General features: G+C 45.7%; 1 protein-coding gene across 1 annotated transcript in view; it reads right to left on the bottom strand.

Moving 5' to 3' along the window:
- Window positions 1-17,903, bottom strand: part of NTN3 (netrin 3) — a 111,838-nt gene that overhangs the window by 57,909 nt on the left and 36,026 nt on the right. The window lies entirely within an intron of this gene.

The following is a 17,903-nucleotide window of genomic DNA, read 5'->3' as shown; positions in this document are numbered from 1 at the left end:
GGAGGACAAAGCAACACATCGCCCATCTACCGGGAGTACAACCTGGACAACAGAGTGAGCAGACACATACTGTAGGCCACCATCTTCCCCACTATGGTAAGCTGAGTTGCATTTCTATTTAACTTACAGAAAGCAGGTTGTATCCCGTGTTATTCCTACTCAGGGTAGACCCACTGAAATTAATGGGCATGACTAACACGGGTCTATTAATTTTAAGGGGTTTACTCTGAGAAGGGCTTAGTTGGTTACAACTCAGTAGTTCTCAGTTTGCAACTATAAACTTCAATTAGCATGTGCAAATTTTATGCAAATCTCTGTCTTCTTTCGTCCTGTTTTCCTTTTGGCGATGCATTTTTGGGTGATGCGTAGGTGGCCACTCTAGCTCTGGCTTGGGAGAGGCTCCATGCCTACCTTTTAATGGGCCTGGATTTAAATAGGGAGAGCTTGATTGGGAAGAGATAACAGTGTCATTCACAGATACTTGGCTCATTTCAGATTTTTTAATGCGGACTCACCTAATCAGACTTCCCAAGAGGATACATGAACTGAAATGCAACTACCCTCTGAAATTTGTACTTCTCTGAATTTTGCGCTGCTCTTCTCCACTCACAAAATGTGTACAGACCACACATATTAGAGGAAGGTGTGCGTAAGAATGTACACATTCATAAAAATAGCATACAAACATGTATTGTATTAGGTGAAAATTGCTTGCAGAAATAAACTTTAGGAAAATTGCATTCTAAAATGTGTATATTAGAGAAAATGTGCACTAAAACGCTGGTGAATTTTCATGAGAACTGAAAAAAAAAGCAAACTGATGCAGAAATGTGGCAAACAGAACTTAAGGCTGGAAAAATGAGAAGCTGACAGAAACCGAAATAGACAGATGTGTCCATTCCCACTGGCACTTCTGGCTCACCACTGATTTACACGGTTCTCTCCCTCCCCTACTTTATCTTCACAAAAACCCTGTGAAGTAGGTTAGGCTGAGAGGCACTGACTGGCTCATGGTCAGAGAGCTTCATGGCTCAGTGGGGATTTGAACCCTGGTCTCCCAGGTCCAAGTCTGACTCCCTAACCACTACACCACACTGGCTCCACTGATGGCTTGCTTCTTGCTTGGGGAGCGGCAGCTGGCACATCCCTCCTCCTGACCTGAAGTTCCCATGTACAGGACGTTCCGCATTCTGCTCCCTTTGTTAGGGAAGCCCTCAAGGACTATTCATCAGAGGTGAAGAGGTGAGATGGGAAGGAAGCATGGGTAAATAATTGCCCAGGCTTGTCTCATTGCCTCTGACTTCATCAGTAACAGTTTAGCTTAGCAAGGCCAGAGGCCAAAGAGAGGCTTAAAACTACTCACAGCAGCACCTAAGCAACTGGAGCACCATTGCAGTTGCACCAACACTGGAAGGTGCTGCCTCATACCAGGTAAGGCCGTTTGTCCATATCGCTCAGTATTGTCTACTCTGATTGACAAAAACTCTCCAGGGTCACAGACAGAGGTCTTCCAGTCATCCCCTATAACCTGATCCTTTTAACTGGAGAGACAAGGCATTGAACTGGAGGTCATCTGCATGCAAGAGAGGTGCCCTGACACCACTGAGCCATGGTTCTTTCTGTACTTAGCTTCCTCCCAGACCAAAGGAGTATCTAGCCTGGGATTCTGTTCCCGCAAAGTCCCAACGAAGAGACCACATCACAATCACATAAACCTTTGCAGGAACAAGATAGTTCTACATCGTCAAGTAAGTAACTCTTAAACTTTGGAGCCACTATTGACAAGTCCCTGCACCTCCTAGACTTATCATCTGCTAGAAAAGAAAGACAACCACTTTACGAGGACCGTCCTCCGCTTGGAGGTATCCACCACATGAATTGTTGTCCAAGTCCAGTTTAAAGTTGGAGGGAGCTTGAAGTCACCTATCAACAGGGAGCAGCACCAGGACAGCAAACTAAGCAGGCACACACAGGTCCCCTCATCAAAGTCCTCCTTATTAAATTTGCACGTACCCATAAAAGAGAATAACTTTTAGGCAAGCTTCCATCCTCTTGTTCAGTGACGCATTCCCTCCTTTTTTTACATGTAGATGGCTACTCTTTGAACAGGTGGAACCATGTAAACGAGGGTGAATATGGAAGTAACTGGACTGTGCTAGAACCCACAACTTTTTATATATTAATATAATAACCTATATTAACACCCAGGATGTGGCTATCTACTGAATCAGACCATTGGTCCATCTAGCTCAGGATTGTCCAGGAAGTGGGTCTCCAGGGTGTCAGATGGGCATTTGTTCTCAGCCTTAGCTGCAGGTGCTGGGGACTGGACCTGGAGCCATCTGTGTACAACTCAGACACTCTACTGCTCATCTAAGGCCTCCCCGCTCCATGTTAATGATCACGGATCAGATAAAGTAAACGAGCACATCTGCTTCTTGAAGACAGATTATACAGATCTGCCTGGAACAGAAATAAAGATATCCAATTTACTTTCTGGATCCACTCCGTCTGGACAGCTACAAGTATTTAGAGCTAACTAGAGCTCCCACTGTTTCGGTTTGCACTGGCAACCTTTGCATGTAACCTGTGCAGGAGATATTTTCCATTTTGGCTGCTACTCTCTCCCAGAGGGGAAAGAAACAGTTCCAGAAAATTACTTAAGCTTCTGCATATGGCCTACTCCGCTCATCCCCTCTTGTTTTCAGACAACGACAGTAGCCAGGGACGAAATCCTGAGTCCCTCAAAGGAACCACAGTACCATCAATGGAAGATGCAGAGGCCAGTTCTCATGAATGGTTATCAATGGGAATCTTACTCAAGCATTCCTCCAGCCTTAATTGAATATGCAAGAAGGGGGGGAGAATGCATGAGGGTGCGAGCTCCATCCCCATCCCTAGTGCCCTCTGTGTGTTTAAAGGAGACTGTCTAAGGCAGGGAATCCTCCTTTACTTGTGGAGGTTCCGGGTTCCAAAATGTGTGGGAGCCCCATAAGTACAGGCAGTGGTTGCAGGTGCCCACTGGAACTAGTAGGGATGATGGTGGGTTTCCAGGTAGATGTGGGTTGGTGGAGTAATGCAACCATTAGCTCTAAATGGAAACAAAAGTGGAAATTGCCAATGTTCCCCTATTGGTCTGATGTCTGGAAGAGAAATAAATCCACTGAATGGCAATTGGTATTTGTTGTTGTTGTTGTTTTTCAGTCTGCAAATAATAAGTGATTGTTAAACCCCCTACTTCCAGTTTAAATTGTGTTTGCATTTAAATGAATGGCATGGGAATAATTAAATCATTAATTATGCTAAATTTGTAACTTACATAAATAATTCTGAAATTATGTTAACAGCAGACAGTGAGAGATTAATACTGCGGTATTTGGCAGAAACTGAACTGTAGTGGAACAGAAACAATCCCAATTGTGCCAGAGAGACAGATCTGAATGGAAACGGTTGCTTTTGGACATTCCTTCCCCCACCCACTTGTGTGTCCTGAATAAGATGAAGGTGATGAGTTGAAAATAGCCTGATTGTAATGTAGGGAGGTGAAACTAGGAAGGAGTGGGAAAGAAGAGTCTTTCTTGGGATGTACATGTTCATTACTGCTTATTGTATAAGAAGAGAGAGGGGTATGTGTAAAAATCAAGTCTAGTCTACAAAGGTAAAAATTGCACATATTGCTCTGCTCACTTTTGCCTCTGGTTCCTCCCACCAGAATGTGGCCCTCAGAACGTTGCCCAGAAGGGAATGTGGCCCTCAAAGTGGAAAAGGTGCTACAACCCCTGGACTGGATGGACCTTTGGTTTAATCCAGGAGATGTTTCCATGCATTATATTGGTCATTAACCACTGTGTTGTTCTCTCAACAATTGCTATCATTAAACAGTAGATTCCCCCCTCCCCCACTTTTAAATCCATGAATTTTGATGGGGGGGGAATAAGATTTTAGTCCACATCATGCATGTGGCTGCATTGGCAGTTAAAAGTTTGCCACTGCTAAACCACATATACAATTGATAACACCTGGGGAGCAACACTGTGGCAGCTAGCAGTGTCGAAGCCAAAGTATTTAAGATATCTAGTAAATGCCAAACAATGTGGGAGGCATTGTTCAAACGAAGCACAAAGCAGCCAGATTCTGCCATCAGTGAAGTCAAAGGCTTTTTGTTCAGCTGTCTGTTTTTTGAAAGATCACTCCCAAGGTTGGGGTAAAGCCAGTAGCAGAAAAATAACTTTCCTGCTCTAGCATGTGGATAGATATTAATACCAATAGGAATTTTTTGGAAATCGAGGCCTAATGAGACCCTGGAGAGAATGCAACGTACACACGTATCCTTTCAAGAATTCAGCCTGTGCATAGAAGATGGATGGTTTTGCAAAGACCAGCTACAATTGCAAATGATATGGGCAAAAAACCCTAACAAATAAAAATGAAGGGCAGAATTAGGTTGACCATGTCTCCTCCTTTACAGACCACAGTTCTCTGTTTCAAAGGTAGAAAACCTGCATGCAGCAGATGCTGCTGATCTTTGAGCATCCCTGACTATTGGTGGTACAGGTGGGAGCTGATGGGAGTCGTAAGCAAGCAACAGCTGTGCTTGAATGGCTGCCTGGTCCAAGTGTGGTTTAAATATAAAGATCCATAAGAAGGGAGAGCAGGAGAGGACCTTGTTGCACCCAGAGAGCAGCTCGATCAAGGCACACAGGGTCCTGCTCTCTCCCTCACTTATGGCGAGATGCAGTATCTTCCCATTTAAATGTTAGTCACTATTTCTGAAGATGCATCATTTGCCTCTGGCCCTACCATAAGAGCCAACGCCTAGGGGCTGACGGGTCTTCAGCCACCCTGATAAAATATTTGAGGGGGCCAGGCCCCCCCAAAAGTTGATGGGCATCGCCATTCAAATGGTGTGTGTGCATTGCATCATGTGATAAGATTATGTGGGGTGTGGCTTACCTGCCCCCTCAAATATTTTATTCAAGTTGGCATCCCTGGGCTGTGCCCACCACTGGCATGTGTGACCCTCATGAACTTTCCCCACTAGGCAGTATGGCCCTTGTGTCTGAAAAAGGTCCCCCGTAGCTGCTCTAGACCACCAGACCCGACTGTCAGCATCCAAGAGCAAATTAAATCCCAAGGCAGGTTGCAGAAGAAAACAAGCAGCCTACGCGGTAGGGTTGGCATGTCTCCCTCAGATCCTTTCCTCAACATGACTGCGCTTGATCTTCCACCACGAAGCATGTCGTTTGCATATTCTTCCCTTTCCCTCCCAAGTCGAGGGGAGGAAGAGCAGCTAAAAACTTGTGCTGCAACCACGAGCCAGTTTTTGTTACAGCTCAATCTCTCCCTGTCTCATGTTAATCACTAATTAAAGGCCTGAATGGTCCCTGCTGTTTGAGGGTATTAATAAGAATTTAATTGCATAGTTTCAGGCTAATTATATAGGAGCTCGCTTCCTTCCTCACACAAGGGCAGCCAATTTCTCTCCCCCCTCACCTCACCCCGCCTTTCAAAAATCACATGACCAATTAAAGAATCACAGGTTCAATTAATTTGTAAATAATGGGCCAATTACATAACGCTGCAATTCTCCGCTCCGTTTCTAAAGGCCACCGACGTCCGCCACCCTCCTCCCGCAGGAATCCGTAACCTGCCGTCTTCCTCTAAGCATTACCGAGCATTAAGAACACTTACTGTCTGCGATCTGGCTGGGAGCAATTAGTCAATGGAACAGTCTCCATGAAATTCTAGAGCAGACCTCAATGCCAAAGCCACAACAGATCGGAGCTACACCCCATGCCTTCACTGGAGAAGTGCCTGGCTGCAATGCCTGCAGGGCAGGGTTGCTACTTCCGCCGTGTAGGAGGGCAATCCAGGTCCTCAAAATGCCACCACTCCCTCAACCACCCAAAACCATCTTAATGAAACCATTCAGTAATAAGCAGGTTTGGAGTTGCACACCATGTTTAGCTTGGCCCCTGTACCAGGGGCTGCCTTGATCGCACCAGAGAGAGCAGTCATTTCAGGGGTGGCGTCGAAGTGAGGAGAGGCCACATTCACACCACGCATTTAAAAGTGCCATGATACTATTTTGAAAGGGCATGGCTTCTCCTGAAGAATTCTGGGAGCTGTGGTTCACGAAGGGTGCTGAAAGTTGTTAAGAAACCCTCCTTTTCCTCCTACAAAGCTATCTTTCTCAGGATGCTTTAACAGTTAGCCCCTTTTCCCAAGGAACTCTGGGACCTGCAGCTCTGTCAGGGAAATAGGAGCCTTCTAACAGCTCTCAGCACCCTGAACAAACTACAGGATTGGCAAGCTGTTCTGTTTGCTTGGTTTTTGTTTGAACCTATCAAGGATGTCAAAGAAGATCAAGAAGATCAAACCTTTCCATTCTTAAGGAAATCAGCCCTGAGTGCTCACTGGAAGGACAGATCCCGAAGCTGAGACTCCAATACTTTGGCCACCTCATGAGAAGAGAAGACTCCCTGGGAAAGACCCTGATGTTGGGAGACATGGAGGGCACAAGGAGAAGGGAATGACAGAGGACGAGATGGTTGGACAGTGTTCTCGAAGCTACAAACATGAGTCTGACCAAACTGCGGGAGGCAGTGGAAGACAGGAGTGCCTGGCGTGCTCTGGTCCATGGGGTCATGAAGAGTTGGGCACGACTAAATGACTAAACAACAACATCAAGGATGTAGACGCAGATGCAAAGCATGGAACCGTGGTTGGAATGGAAGGGAAATGTTGTGTGCCTCCCCATGACCATGGTTTTCTATAAAGGAGACACTCATAAGAACATTAAGTCCAGGATCTAAAATAATCTAGTTGCATCACTGGATGGTCCATTTACCAATGCAGTATCCTGTTTCCTATAGTGCTCAATCAGATGCCTCCAGGACCCCAAAAGAAACACCCCTCATTTATTCATTGCCCCCAGCTGATGGTAATCAGAGTAGCACACCCCAAAGGAACATAGGAAGCTGCCTTATACTAGGTCAGACCATTGCTTCATCTGGCTCAATATTTTCTACACCGACTGGCAGTCTAGGATGTCAACCATGGTTCTCTCCCAGCCCTATCGGAAGGTGCTGGGAACCTTCTGCATGCAAGACACTGAACATGAAGGTTGGAATTAACTGCTAACTTCCACACACACACTATGACAATGAGCAGGGCATCAGTGGCATGGAACATGGGGCACAAGTTGCTGTTTCTGACATTTTTTATACCGTAAACCACCTTGCAATCTTTGGATGAAGGATAGTATATAGATTTAATGCATGACGATGATGAAGATGATGATGATGATGATTCAGGAGTCCTGTCCAGTTTCACACTTGACCACTCTAAAAACTGGGCTAAAGAAACCAACACTTTTACTCAGTATAAGGAAGCTTTGTATGTCCACATGATTCTCCACAAAGCAAGTGCATGAGCAACTAAATTAACAGACCTTCCAAACTGAAAGTGAGGGAGATTTAGGTTCCGTCCCTGCCATGAATGTTTTCACTGTTTGGTCAACCTGTTCCTAAGGTACGGCCAAGAAAATTGCAGTGTTTTAACATTTGTATTTTGATGATAATTCTAGATAACTGCTAGGCACAAAACAGGCTTCATCTTGCCCTATGTCAATGTTGACTAATAGATTAAATCTTTATGACTTTATTCTGTAAACTTTGAGCTACGCATTTCCAGCAACCTCTGCTTGCAAAACAATACATGTGAGCTATCTAGCAGCTCAGATTTAACAATGGCTGCCATAATCATATGCAAAGTATTTCAGATCTTGTCAAGCACTCTGGTTAAGTACTTATGGCTCTGCAAACCTTACGTTGTGGTCCAGTATCAGCATGAAAAGTCACCCGGTGCAGGCTGAGTTTGGACTTTGCAACTGAACGCATTCTGAATGGTTTTCAAAGAGCAATGTTGAAAAGTGCTTTGCTTTGATTCAGCAAGCTCAGCACCCCAAATAGTTTAACTGCCAATTTAGAAATATCAATTAATATCAGGATGACACCGACAAGAATTAAAATAAAGTTGAGGGATCAGATATCAAAGCAGGAGGCAGATCATACCTAAATATAGGTGTCTGACTAGAGTGAACAGTCCTGACTTAGTAAATTCATTCTAAATTATTTTTAACTCTCTAGCACAGCCCAAGTTGCATTCTGAAACTATGGGTGAGATTGGGCTGTGTGTATGTGTGTAATAATTTCTCTGGCTAGCTCTGTGCTTTATCCCATTTCCTCTGAATTCTGTTTTAAGTGGAAAGATTCCTAAAATTAATTTTTTAAGCTGATCATGAAAAATTTGCCACAGCTTCATTTGCATTTTTTAAAAAAATCATTTCTTGTATTACATTTGTTACTTGTGTTGTTTTGCTTTTTCAGTTTAATCATGCTTATACTGAAAAATGATCCTTTGAACTTTATTGGAAACTCCAGGGGCATCTCTATCATATCTCTGTGTTCTGTGCATCTTGACTCTAGTGAATACACAAGCCAATAAAGGCTGAAATCTTATCCACACTTATATGGGAGTAAAACCAATTGAATTTAGCTGGGCTTACTTGTGAGTAAAGCTGCAGAGGTGTGTGTTACAAGGTGAGTGGACTTTTGGACAAGAGAGTCAGAGGTGTGCTAAAGGAGAATAATGAGATTGCAGAGAATCTGAATGAATTATCTGCATCTGTCTTCATAGCAGAAGATGTGGGACAGAACCTGAACTAACCTGCACCTGAACTAACTTTCTCATTAAGACTGAGAAACTGAGACAAATCGTGGTGGTGAAATTTGAAATTCTAGGCATTATCAACAAATCACTGCATCCAAATGGCATCCATGTGAGAGTTCTAAAATAACTCAAATGTGAAACTGCTAATCTGCTAAGAAAAATAAGCAATTTGTTCCTAAGATCAACCTCCACACCTGAGGACTCAAAAGTGGCCGATGTAACATCATTTTTTTTAAAGGATCCAGGAAATTACAGGCTGAGTAACTTAACACCTGTTTCAGGAAAATTGGTAGAAAGCACTGTTAAAGATACAATTACCAAGATCAGAGAAGAACAAGCCTTGCTGAAGCAGAACCACCATGGCTTCTGGAAGGATAAGTCCTGTTTCACTAACCTCTTACGAATTCTTTAAAAGTGTCAACAAGCGTATAGATAAGGGTGGTCGAGTGAGCATTATATAGTTAAGACTTTCATAAAAACTTCCAGTAAAGCCCCTCATCAAAGGTTCCAGAGTAGCTTAGCACTCCTCTTATACATGAGTAACATTATTAAGGAACAAGAATCAGAAAGCAGGAGAAAACAGACAGTTCTCCCGATGGAGGGATATAGAAATCAGATTCTCCCAAGTATTGCCATTGGGACTGGTGGCACTTTTTTAGCTTTTTCAAAAATGATCTGGAGGTGGGGATGAGCAGTGAGGTAGACAAGTTTACTGATGAATCTCAATTGATCAGGGTGGTTAAAAAAAGAAGAAATTGAGGAGAGCTTCAAAAGGTTCCCTCCAAACTCGGTGAATGGGCATTGAAATGGTCAGTGTGATTCAATATAAACAAGGGTAAAGTGATGCTCACTGAAACACAAAATCCTATAATAGGATAGAATCCAACTAGCTTTTACTTAGAGTAAACCCAATGAAATTAATGCACCTAAGTTAGTAATGTCCATTAATTTCAATGGGACTAGCATGTGATACCCTCCACAAATTCACTAAACTAGCAGTGACTGGCCAGGAACAAAACCTTGGCATCATGGTGGGTAGCACAACAAGGAAGCAGCTCAGCCTGGGAGCCTATGCAGGTACTATACAGCCCATCCTGGCTCTCATTCAGGCCCTGATCCATGCAGGTGTTTCCATGTACCTCTCCCTTCTCTTGACTACACAAATAGTCAAGCACTTGTGTGAACCTCTTGTTTTTGTGTGGCTGAAATGTAGCCTGCAGTTATAAAGAGTTGTGTCTGTTGCCCTGCCTACGTTTTGCCTCTGGCTCCCCCTGCCCCACTATGTGGCCCCCAGAATGCTGCCCATGGGGTGCTTCAGGAGGGAAAAGGATGGATCAGGTCTACCTTTTCTTCAATTGTTGCTTCCGTATATTCCTTGACTCCATTTCCCCCGGCTAAGGTGGTGGTGACCTTCCCAATGGCAACCATTTCCCCACCCCACCCAACCTGAATTCTAACTAGAATAACATTATATAATCATGGACTAACATTATGTGATCATATAGTACATGGCCTTGTTCACAGAGGGCATCCCAGAATGAGAAGGGGAAACACCCATCATTGCCACCAGCAAACAAACCAGCGGAAATGAGGTGACCCGGGTTATAAATGTCTCCATTTTCATCTGTGAAATGTCTGAAGGTATAATAGCTGTGTTTGTTTTTAATTTTGCAGCCCCATCTACAAGCCCTTGTTCCACAGAAAACAGGGAGCATCAAACCGCAGTGGAAAAGGCTGTTTTTCTTGATACATATCTGGCTCATGCCATAAGTGTGGAGGAGGAGAGCGTGTTCTTACAAGACTTAGAGGTATATTATTAGGTGGCAAATGAGTGCCGCATTAGGGGAGGTGTGTTATTGTTCAGTCCCTGCCTCTCCAGTAGTCCCTAGTTTCTGTTGCCCCTGTTAAATTCTGCCTTTGTTCAGAATGTCAGCCTCCATACTTACTCACACACAAACACCCATCTCTTCCCCATGCAGGCAAGCAAGAAGGATGATCAGAGTTCAAGGACCCATTCCAACCAGGCAAAAACACTCAAGGAGGGAATGAGGCAGAGCCAATGAGAAGTGCGGCCTGGGGAGAGTTCTGAGGGCCAGACACAGAGGCCGAGGGGGGTGGGCACATTCGTCCCCTAGGTCTGAGGCTCCCCACTCACATAAAGGCCCCCTTCTCAGGTAAAGATTGGTCACTCAGCCAGCCTCAGATTCGAGGCTGTAATGGTTGAATGTCCTCAGTTGGTGGGCCCTTGTGGACCTACCTGGTGGTGGCAGTGAAGCAACCACTCTATGACGTGCTCTGAGCAGTACCAGAAAAACTGGCTCTGAACTGCCATTTTAATTTCCTCTCAGTTTCCTCGACATATCACTCCAGGATATTGTAGCCTCAGAGAGATGCTGGATCTAGCTATCTGGTGCCAGTGGCGGAGCTTCATGCTCCGGCACCGGGGGCGGAGAGCAGGTGGGGGGCATGGCTGGTGCACGTCTCGGGGGCGTAGTGCGCGTCCTGGGAGCATGGCGCGCCACCTGTGAGGGCGTGGCACCCAGCACAGGCGGGGGACAGCCGCGATGGTGCCCCACCAGGATCGCACTACCGGGGGTTTCAGTGCAGACATCCTAGGGCCCTGGTGCCCCAGCATCTGCCCAAAGATGCCAGCTGCTGACACCTGCCCTGTAGCTGTAGCATCTCTCTTCTCTGTCTGCATTCACCTCCTTGTGGCAGAAAATGTCTCCACCATATTTGTGGAGCAAATCCCATCTGAACTTAGCACTCTTCATCAATAAATATGACCTTCTATTATAATGATCTGAGCAGACCAAAATATTCAGAACAAAAGAAAATGCATCTCTTTAAAAATACATATTCCATTGGAACATCTTAGTGATTTGGAAGGAAGGGAAAGAGATTTCTAAAAAAAAGATTCTAGCAGAAATAATTCAGGCATCCTGACACGAAGGGACAATATGATCACCTAGACTATCCCTTGCACTGGCACGTTTCCTTAGCTTTAAACGTTCCCAGCTGAACAACTCATCCGGTCTTCCTTTTTTTCAGTATAATAATAATAATAAAAGAAAATTAAGCTGCAGACAACCAAAGGTTTGTGCCAAACACACTAAACCCACAACTTGGAAATGTGCCCAAACCACAAATGTACTGAATCCTGAAAACTGTTCAGATCCAAGTTGTGTTTTTTGTTTCAGTAACCAGACACATTTTCGTTTTAGGAAAACATGCACACAAAAATTCATTCATGCCACCCACCAATTTTTGATTAAATTGGGACGGTCTCTCTTTGACACAGAGTTTGCCATGCTGTCCCAGAGGAAAATAATGAGTTCTCTCTCTCTCTCTCTCTCTCTCTCTCTCTCTCTCTCTCTCTCTCTCTCAGAAGCCTCACACAAACACCATCCCAAAGACCTGGGAATGATAAATAATCACAGCTTGCTGTCCTATGAAACCTGGTGTCCAAACCACATCTCCATGCACAAGAGAAAGAGGCTATGACTGGCTGTAAGGACTGGTTACATTAATGTCCTGTCATGAGCCACAGTGTTCCACTGATGCACTGAATGCTGTGAGAATGGAATGCTGGATTACATGGGCTTTTGGTTTGATCCAAAAAACCGTATGCACCACTTGATTGTTAAAAAACAAGCACAAAGTCATTTACAAAAAGGTAAAATAATAAAACCGCGGGGAGGGGGGATAATCACCATAGTTTAAAATAAATACTAAAACAGATTAAAATTACGGTACTTCAGTTATGTTCTTATGTGAAGAAACACAGGAACACAGGCAGCAGCAACCTTATGCCAAGTCCAATCATTGGCCCATCTAGTTCAGCATGGTCAACACTGACTGGCAGCAACTCCCTAAGACTTTAGACAGTGGTTTACTCTCAACTAGGGATGGAGTGATCTGTAGATTTGAGTTTTCTCAATTTCTATTTTTTCTAATCTTAAATTTGGTTCTCCACATTTTTGCAGTAAATTGCAATAAATAAATGAATTTAATCTTCATGAAAAAAACCGCAGTATTTTAGTGTTAATTTCTCCTAATACACACGTTTGTATGCAATCTTGCCTATTATACACATTTTTGCAAAGCAATCTGCCACAATATAATGCATTGTTATTAATATATGCATTTTTATGCAGACTTTACCTTCGATATGCATTTTCTTATACATCACTTGGCTGCAGAACCGCACTGCAAATCTGAAGGAACGTGGATTTTAAGGATGCCTGCGTTTTTGTTGGCACATTGTTTCAGAAAGTGTGAATTTGGTAGGTTCACCTTTAAATGCAAACTGAATCAAATTTATCCCCCATCTTTTCTCTTGACCCTACCTGGAGATGCTGGGGATTGAACACAGGGCATTTTGCATGCCAAACCGATGCTCTACCACTGAGCATCTTTCTTTCGGAGAGACAGAGAGAAAGAAGTTGCACAGGTCCAGCAACCCAGGATTTTGCAACTGTACTGACACATTTATTCCAAGTCAAATGCAGACAGAGAGGGTGTGTATGACAAAGGCAGGATAGGGGAGTGCGGAGACTATCCATGTCAACAATCCTAACTGTGTTGACAGGATACCTCAACCTCTGTGCCCAGCCTTAACACCTTTCTTAACACCTGTCTCAGTTGTCTAGGTGCTGCACAAGGAATAAGGAAATGCAAGCGTCTCTGTCTGCAGGTTTATGATTGACAAGGAAAAGAGGACAGAGAAGGAAAAGGCAGGCAAACAAATTCACCCTTGCACCAGTAGCAACCCTAAAATATAAATACCGTATTTTTTGCTCTATAAGACTCACCCCCCCCAAAAAAAAAAGTAAGGGGAAATGTGTGTGCGTCTTATGGAGCGAATGCAGGCTGCGCAGCTATCCTAGAAGCCAGAACAGCAAGAGGGATTGCTGCTTTCACTGCACATTCTAGCTTCTGAGATTCAGAATATTTTTTTTTCTTGCTTTCCTCCTCCAAAAACTAGGTGCGTCTTGTGGTCTGGTGTGTCTTATAGAGTGAAAAATATGGTATAAGCCACAGAACATGAGTGCCAAGGCTCATGGTCCAAAGACTCTGCATAGAGTGCAAAGGGGCAGTGTTGTGGCAAGCAGAAATCAAGCACACAGAGAGAGCATTGCAACTAATGCAGCTCCTCTTGATGTCCACTCCAGAATGGGGAAGCTGTGACTCTCTATTTCTGATGAGGAATGGTTGGGGGAATTGGGTATGTTTAGCCTGGAAAAGAGGAGCCGGAGAGGAGATATGATAGCAATCCTCAAATATCTAAAGGGCTGTCACATGGAAGATGGAGCAAGCTTGTTTTCTCCAGAGCGTAGGGCCCAAACCAATGGATTCAAGTTACACAGAGATTCCGACTAAACATCAAGAAGTAGTTTCTGATGGTAAGAGCTGTTCAACAGTGGAGCAGACTCCCATGAGAGGCGCTGGACCCTCCTTGCTTGGAGGTTTTTAAGCAGAGGTTGGAGGGCCACCTCTTATATATGATCTAGTTGAGATTCCTGCATTGCAGGGATTCAGACTAGATCACACTTGGGGTCCCTTCCAACTCTAGAATGATATGATTCTATGAATCTGCTTCCTTCCAACCAAGCAAGAAACTATGGTTGTTCTTGTTTTTTAGGAGTTGGAATTCATTTCACGCTATCTGTGAAGGTCTCTCCCCTCCAATTTTTTTTTATTGAATTTAGGATTATACATGTTACATGAGATAATAGTTGGAAGCATCCACCTCAGCCTTGAGAGTGAAAAGCAAGCATCAGTGACAACAAACAAACAAACTCCAACAATTACGTATGGAATACACCAGTCAGAAATTAAATTATGATGGAATCTACCAAGCAGTATGGTTGAGGGAAAAGAAAAGTTTTAGACATTCTCATTGCTATGGAGGATGGAGCTCCTCCAGAATGAAAGCTGGGTGATCGGGGCGCAGTTGTTCTAACAGTTCCAGGTAGGGTTGGAAAAGACTCCCTGTCTGAAAACCAGGAGAGCAACTGCCGGTCAGTGTAGTAGACAAGACTGAGCTTGATGGACTGATGGTCTGCCCCAGTATAAGGCAGCTTCCTACGTTCCCTACCCCATTGTACATATGTCAAGAAACTGAGGTAGAAACACCTAGAAAGGTTCTAGACTTGGAATCACAGGTGAGGGGAAGGGCTGAGGAAGAGGATCAGTGGAAAAGGATCCGCCTTGCATACAGAATGTCCCAGGCTCAATCCTCAGCATCTACAGTTAGGGCTCAGGGAGACACCTGCCTGGAACCCTTCAGAACCACTGCCTGTCTGCCTAGATTGTTCAGTAGCCTGACTGCATGAGGCAGCTTCCCTGCAGTAGACTCAGCTTCCTGGCACTGCTCAGAGAGGCAGGCTACAAACTTTTTTTTTTAAAGGATGGGGATCTACAACAAGCACCAGCACTGTGTCCTCCTGGGGCAGGAAGGCCCCAGCAGCTGCCTGACGGTGTTAGATGCTGACGACAGCCCTGCAGCCACAACATCTCTGTAGTAGCCACACCTGCAGAGCCACACAGCTCTTTGTGGCACAAGTGTCTCTGCCCGCACCACATTTGTAGAGCAATCCCCATCAGTTTGCCTCCCTTGGCTAATAAAAAGGGCTGGCTAATATGTTCTGGAACCCAGAAGGCAGCTGCAAGGTTATGTCCTGCAAGGTTATGACACACATTCCCTGCGCCTGTACAGTGTGTGGCACAGGGTAGCCTGGGCTAGCTGCAGATCAGTGTTGTGGGGTGGGGTGTGGGGACTTCCCAGGCGGGCCCTCTCCCTTTAATTGGTGCTAATTGCTGCGTCTGTTCCTGCTGGCCGGGGAGATGTCATGGTTGAAAGGCACAGAGGGGAACGCTGGAGGAGCTAATCCGGCTTTCAGCCGCTAAGCCCCCTTTCGGAGGCGTGTGATAGAGGGGCTCTTTCACAGAAGGCACAAAGCCTGCAGGAGGAAAGGGAGAAATAGGAGATGGAGCCGACAGGAAAAACTTTCACACGGCAGCTCTGCTAAGCCGCCTTTGTGCGGGTGGACCCGTCAGGGGTGTCTTAAAGGGACACTGCCTCCCTCCTCCCCAAAGCCCTACGCCTGCATTCCTTTTTCTCTCCTCTTGTTCGCCTTTTCAGTCCCATCTGCCAAAGGGTTGACCCCCATAGGGATGCTAAAGGGGGAAATCTCCCCAAAGTGTTTGTTCAGCTAGCTAGGAGAGGCGTTCGAGGGAAGCGCCAATGACTTCGAGAGACTTTGGGCCAGGTCTCTGTTGAAATTTATCACACTCCTCGGCCTTCCCTGCATTGAGGTTGAGTTTCCTGCAGTTTCCTGAGCTGCTTTCTGCTGAACCGCTTTATTCATTTGAGAGCTGACAGAGGTGCAGGCCATACTTAGTACAGTTTCATGCCACCAGAGTTTCCTGCTGTTGATTCTGCAGTTCAGTCCTCCTTAGTACTTAGCAGTCTGGACAGAGGTTCATCAGTGACATCAGCGTATGTAAGACTCAGTTGGGCAACCTGTGGTCCAAGGGCCTGGTTTCCATGCAGATCCTGGTCTAATTTCATTCCGGTGGCAAGGAAGCTAAATGGAGTGTCAGCACTGCCCTGTCACTTACCCACCTACCTACCTACCTACTGCCTGCCCTTCTGCTATCCTGCCCCCAGGCCACTGTATTGAACTTTGATTGCTGCATTTCGGCTGGTGCTGCCATTTTGGTTTTCCTCCACAATGAACCAGAGACTGCCTCAATTTGGTGCATCGTTGGATAAACAAAATGGCAGCCATCCAGGTGCTAGGCTACTCTATAATGTTACAAAGAAAGAAAAGTGCTGGTGGTGGGGAGCCTGTTGCACCACTGAGCTACAAGAAAAGCCCTCACTTTGAGCCTTCAGGAAGGCAATAATAGGAACCTCTTAAATCTGGAGCCAGCTATAATACTTACAGGTCCCCTAACGGTTTAAAAATAATCTGCATTTGTTGGAATATCAACGAATGAAAACCAGTCCATGCCATTTCTGTGGCACCCATTACTGAATTCATTTGGTTTCAACCTCCTTCGTACCTCTCCCCATGTCTAGCTACTATTTCCCAGGGCTGTTTAATTCACCATACACAGGGGTGACAAGCATTCCTCCAGGCTCCTCTATTGGGTTCTTGGGACTCTCTATAGGCCACAACCTCTCCCCAGACAACACCTTTCACCATCCCTCCTACCATTCTTCTTGGCTGGAATGTGCCCTAGAACTCTGACCATGCATCTTGGCTTGTCTGGATCAGTGGCGTAGCGTGGGTTGTCAGCACCCGGGGCAAGGCAAGTAATTTGCGCCCCCTAACCCGTGGATTGCGCCCACTAACCCGTGAAGCTGCCAGCTTCTTCTTGCTGCTGCCTGGTCTGGTCTGGTGTGGTTCTCTCCCGCGCTCAGCGCTGTGCTGGGCGGCCGCTGCACTGTCCCTCCCCCAGATAGTCCCTCGCTCTCTCTCCGCACCGCACCGCACGCCTGGCACCCCCTCCCCACACACACAATGGGCGGTCACCCGGCGGCTCGGATCGGATTCGCACAGCCAGCACTGCAGTGAGAGAGAGTGAGTGAGCCAGGTAGGGGCAGAGAGCTGCGAGTGCGAGCGCCCCCCCCCCAGATGTTGCGCCCGGTGCGGCCGGCCCCCCCTGCACCCCCCACGCTACGCCACTGGTCTGGATGGAGAGGGGTGTGTTTACACCCGTCGTTTGGGTCACTTTTACATCTGGCCCTGCCCAGTACTGATATGCCACCCCTGAAAAGTTCTCTAGGAAAGCATGGGGTCCTCAGGCTGAAAAAGAATCCTCCCTCTCAAGGTAGATAATTCTCACATGTACCTTCTGAAGTCCAGAGAGGGTAGACAGGGGAGTGCATTTGTGTGCAGAAACTTACCTTTCAGTACTAAGGTAGAATGTACATCCATTACTCCACCCACTTTTGCTTCTGGCCCCGCCCACTGCTGGCACCCAGACCATGGGAGGTCTGGAACAGTTCCCCACCCCTGACCTAACAAAATAGGCTGAGAGCACTTGCATATGACAGCTCATGTCACAAAGAGCCAGTTGTGCAACAAGTTGGGATTTTTGCGGGGGCCAAGGTAGGGGAGATCAGCAGTATTTGTTCCTATGTGATCTCCCCAACC

This window comes from Podarcis bocagei (genome assembly GCF_964188305.1).
Source record: "Podarcis bocagei genome assembly, chromosome: 14".
NCBI classification, from domain to species: Eukaryota; Metazoa; Chordata; class Lepidosauria; order Squamata; family Lacertidae; genus Podarcis; species Podarcis bocagei.
Note: the sequence above shows the minus strand (reverse complement) of the source record. Positions and strands in the feature narration are given on the sequence as shown.